This window comes from Budorcas taxicolor, chromosome 18 (assembly GCF_023091745.1).
Source record: "Budorcas taxicolor isolate Tak-1 chromosome 18, Takin1.1, whole genome shotgun sequence".
Lineage (NCBI taxonomy): Eukaryota > Metazoa > Chordata > Mammalia > Artiodactyla > Bovidae > Budorcas > Budorcas taxicolor.
In genome coordinates, this window is record NC_068927.1 from 51,848,916 (window position 1) to 51,854,305 (window position 5,390).

Below are 5,390 nucleotides of genomic sequence, written 5' to 3' on the forward strand. Positions count from 1 at the left end.
CTGTTGGTTTATAGATTGGAGATTAAGTTTTACTTGAATTTGACTTGTCATCTTAGACCCAATTGATTTTAATTGGTTTACATTATACCCTTGTGCTATGTCATTCTTTCAGAGGTTGTGCTCTGCCCTCTTCCCTCCTGTTTCATGCTCTTTTCCTGAGCCCCATCCAGACCCACAAGGTTGCCTCTACAATCTTCTGGAAAGACAACCAGAAAATAGCTGGCCTTGGGAGAGAAATACACTATAATATCCAAACCCCTAATTCTACCCCCCACTGGTCACGCTGGAGACCTTGGGGGTGCCCAAACTGCAGTCCGGGGGTCCCAGGAGGTCATCACGCCTTGACCTGCCTAGGGATCTGGTCCTCAAAAGGTTGTCACGCCTCAACCTGCTCGGGGATCCGCCAGTCCTAGGGGTCCCAGGAGGTCGTCACGCCTCGACTTGCGCAGGGACCCAATTCTCGGGAGGCCGTCACACCTTGGCCTGCCTGGGGATTCGATCTCTAGGAGGCTGTCACACCTCAGCCTGCCTGGGGATCTGCACCCTGACCCGGGGACACCTGGCTCTCAGGTTGCAACAGTTCTGGGTAGGATAAGCTTCAGAAAGACTCACCCCCTAAGGAAGTCCACCCATGGAAACAGAAAAAAGCTTATTGCTTGTGGGACTGTGCCCAGTCTCAGCAATAACTCAGGAGCCCAATGAGAACCCCACTGCCTTTCTGGAAAGGCTAAAAGAGGCCCTCCAAAAGTTTACCAATCTGGACTTAGACTCTTATGAGGGACAGGTGATTTTAAAGGACAAATTCCTGTCCCAATGTGCATCAGATATCAGAATTAAGTTACAACAGCTACAACAGCAGGACCCCGCTGCCTCTTTAGATGAGATGGTCCAGACAGCCACCAATACCTTTTATAACAAAAAACAGGAAAAGGAGGCCAAGGCCCAAGAGAAGGAGAGAAAAAAAGAGAGAAGGCATGCCAAGATGCTGGCCGCCCTCCAGAAAAGCCCTATGGCAAACCCTGAGTCCTTGAAGGACAAGGCACGAGACAAATGCCTGATCTGCAGACAGGCGGGTCATTGGGCCAAAGAGTGGCCAAACCGTGACAAGTCTCCTAAAACGGCTGCCACAAATGCCATCAACTGGGACATTGGGCAGCACTCTGCCCTCGGGACCCAAGAGCCTCAAGGTCAAGCGCCAAGCCTACCCTCACGATGGTTCAAGAGGACTGAAGCGGCCCGCTCCAGCCAGCCCGCCTGTCACAGATAACCATTACGGGGCTGGAGCCAAGGGTGCAACTGGATGTGGCAAGTAGGTCCGAAAATTTCTTGGTTGACACAGGGGATACCTACTCTGTCTTGATCTCCTACTCCGGACCCTTCTCCTTCCAAACCTGTACCATTTTAGGTGCTACAGGAAAAGCAACTACTAAAAGATTCACCCGAGCACTTCTTTGTTGCTGGGATGAACAAATATTTTCCCACCAGTTTCTGGTGGTCCCTAAGTGCTCTACTCCCTTATTGGAAAGAGATATACTCACTAAACTGGGAAACACCCTGGTGATGAAAAGTTTTTCAGCCCCTAGAGCCCTGCAGCTCCTGGTTACTACTGAAGAATCCATTACACCTTCAATAGAGAAGGACCAAAAACTATGGGAAGACAAAATTAACCCCCAGGTGTGGGACCAGGGGATTCCTGGACGAGCCCACCAAGCTGAACCAGTCATCATTGTCCTCCGAGATCCCACTTGGTTTCCTAACCGGAAACAATACCCTCTCAAAAGAGAGGCTCGAGAGTGACTACAGCCTTTAATAAGTAAATTCCTTGCTTGTGGGCTATTGGTCCCCACCAGTTTGCCATGTAACACCCCAATCCTCTTAGTAAAGAAAAAAGACAGAACTTGGCGAATGGTTCAAGATCTCTGGATCATAAATGAAGCTGTAGTCCCCCTCCATCCCATGGTACCCAATCCCTATGTAATCTTGGGAGAAATCCCACCCAGTGCCAAGTGGTTTACAGTCTTGGATCTCAAAGATGCATTGTTTTGCATACCACTGGCTAAAGAATCCCAATATCTTTTTGCCTTTGAGTGGGAGGCCCCAAGAGAAAAACACCAACAGATGACTTGGACAGTATTACCTCAGGGGTTCAGAGATAGCCCCCACCTGTTTGGACAGGCCCTTAGCCGGGATCTCCTAGATCTGGACCTGGGACCTAATGGGAAAATATTACAATACGTAGATGACCTACTAATCTGCTCTCCAGATGAGAAAAGTGCCCAACAACATGCAATTCAGGTTCTAAACTTCTTGGCAGAAAAAAGATATAAAGTCTCCCGTGCTAAGGCACAGATGGTCGAGACAAAGGTCACTTACCTGGGAGTTCAGATTACACACGGGTCCAGGAGGGTGTCCTCTGATCGGGTACAAGGAATCCTCCAGTTGCCCTCCCCCACAACTCGAAAACAATTGGGAGCTTTCCTGGGACTAACTGGATATTGTAGAATCTGGATACCCAACTATGGTCTAATTGCCCAGCCCTTATATGAAAGCTTAAAGGGACGAGATGATTCAATCCCACTGATATGGGGAACTCCTCAAAAGAAGGCAGAGGAGCCCCAGCCTGTAGCTTACTTATCCAAAAAGCTCAATCCAACTACCCGAGGCAGGCCCCTCTGCCTTCGAAATCTTGCAGCTATTGCAATCATGATAGAAGACGATTTAAAACTCTCCTTTGGAGGTAAACTAACCAAGTAAAACAACTCCTAAATGGGAGAGGCCATTTATGGATGTCTGATCAAAAAATCCTCAGATATCAAGTAATGCTGATGGAAAATCCAGGCCTCACTATATCCCCTTGTGAGGTTCTTAACCCAGCCACCCTCCTGCCTACCCCCAAGGGCTCTCTCCCCTTTCACTCTTGTCTAGAAACCTTGGACCACTGGACAAAACCCCGAGAAGGACTGTCAGAAGATCCTCTGACCAACCCTGAGGAAATCTGGTACACTGATGGAAGCAGCTTTGTCTTGGATGGAAAAAGAAGAGCCGGGTATGCAGTAGTCTCCAATTTTGAGACCATAGAGGCTAAGCCTCTGCCACCAGTACTTCAGCCCAGTTGGCTGAACTCATAGCCCTGATTTGAGCTTTAGAGCTGGGAAAAGGAAAAAAAAAAAAAAAAGCCATTTACACTGATTCCAAGTATGCCTTTCTGGTGCTACAGGCACATGCGGCTATTTGGAAATAAAGGGGCCACTTGACCACCCGAGGTCCCCAATCAAATATGGTGATCAAATTCTTCGACTCTTGGAGGCAGTCCATCTGCCCAGTGAGGTTTCAGTCTCCCACTGTAAAGGACACCGAAAGGGAACACAGAAGTGGCAAGAGGGAACCAAGCAGCTGATCAGGCAGCTAGGAGAGCCGCGTTACAGAACCATGACCTCATAGGGGCTGCCACCTTAGTTCCACAGACTCATTTGCCAGAAACTCCTTCATATACTGAAGGTGAGAGTCTTAAAGCTACGAGTGAGGGCTTTCAACAAGATCATATGGGGTGGTTCCAAAAGGAAGGACTCCTTTTTCTGCCTGAGAACCTCCAATGGAAATTGGTTAACTCCTTACATGCCACTACTCATTTAGGAGAAAAGGCCCTCCAAAGATTACTAGAAAGGTCCTTCAGAGGAACAGGCTTCCAAACAACTATAAGACAGGTGGTGTCCTCTTGTCCCACTTGCCGATGAAACAACCCCCAAGGAGCTCGAAGACCCCAGCTGGCCCAGCCCATCCAACGACGTGGGGCCTACCCAGGGGAGGACTGGCAGAAGGACTTCACCCAGATGCCAGTTTCTCAAGGGTATAAATACCTATTAGTCATGATAGATACATTCACAGGATGGACTGAAGGCTTTCCCACCCAGACTGAGAAGGCTGAGGAGGTGGTAAAAAAATGCTCCATGAAATCATTCCAAGATTTGGTCTGCCCAGGTCATTACAAAGTGACAATGGGACATCATTTTCTTCTAAGGTCACCCAAGGGGTCTCTAAAGCATTGGGCATTACTTATTATCTCCATTGTGCCTGGAGGCCTCAATCTTCAGGAAAAGTAAAAAGAGCCAATCAATTCTTAAAATCAGAGATAAAAAAGATAACCCAGGAAATCTCCCTGGAACGGATGGAGGCTTTACTGATAGTTCTCCTCCGCACCCGCATTGCCCCTAAGGAACAGCTTGGTCTCAGTCCTTATGAGATGCTATATGGGAGACCTTTCGTTTATGTCAATGACCTCTTCCTAGATCCAGAGGTTCAGACCCTCCAGTCTTATACCATGGCCATTGGGCAATTCCAACAGGATATACGCTTGTGGGGTATGCACCAGGACCCAAAAGATTCTAAGGAGTCACCACTATATGCTCCAGGGACTCAAGTCCTAATTAAAGTCTGGAAAGATGGGTCCCCCAAAGCTCAACTCCAGCCCACATGGAAGGGCCCTACCCTGTAATACTTTCTACCCCCGCAGCAGTCAAGGTGCCAGGACACGACTCCTGGACTCACTATTCACAAGTCAAGCTGTGGAAAAAAACAGAAGAGGACACTCAATACACCTGTGAGCCCCTGGGAGATCTCAGATACCTATTCAGAACTACCAATGAGTGCCATTCTAATGAACACACCCAAAATCTAGTTTCTGGGGATAAGATTTCTCAGGACAGCTCTAAAGAGCCAACACAGCTTGACAAAGATTATACTCCAAAACAGACAGGAGATAGATCTTCTGATCCCTGAACAAGGAGGGACTTGAGACATCCTGGCGATGTGAATTTGAAATTGGCTAATGCCCCTACTAGTCCTTGTTATGCTATATTGATGACGCTTATGATTGTTCCATGTACTGTCAATTGTCTAACCTGTTTTGTCTCTTCCCAGGTCAACAAGCTACAACATGCAGTGCCAGTTCAACAAAGATGTAAAACTACAGCCGACCACGGAAAATATCCCTCACCCTTAGATGGACACTGCTATAAGGACTCTGAGGCTTGAGACTAGCAAGAGGGGGAGGCCCAATACCCCTCGCCGCCCCAGTTCAGCAGGAAGTAGCCAGAAAGACCTCGACGCCCCTAATCCCAAAGAATTGGGCCTCCCATCTCTTGAGGGGGAATGTCAGGTAGGTAAAATAGGGAAAAGGAGTCCAAAATGGCAGTGGCTACAAGACAAGGAAGGGAAAAGCCCGCGAAAATGAAACAAAAGAAGGTCTGGGGACCAGAGTGAGGACCTCAGGTAAGACAAACAACACTCCTGGCTGGCCCAATTTACATAGGACAGACCCAGGGAGAGATAAACAGATAAATAGAAGACCAAAGCTGGCACTCTGTCTGTCTGTCTGTCTGTCTCTCTCCCTC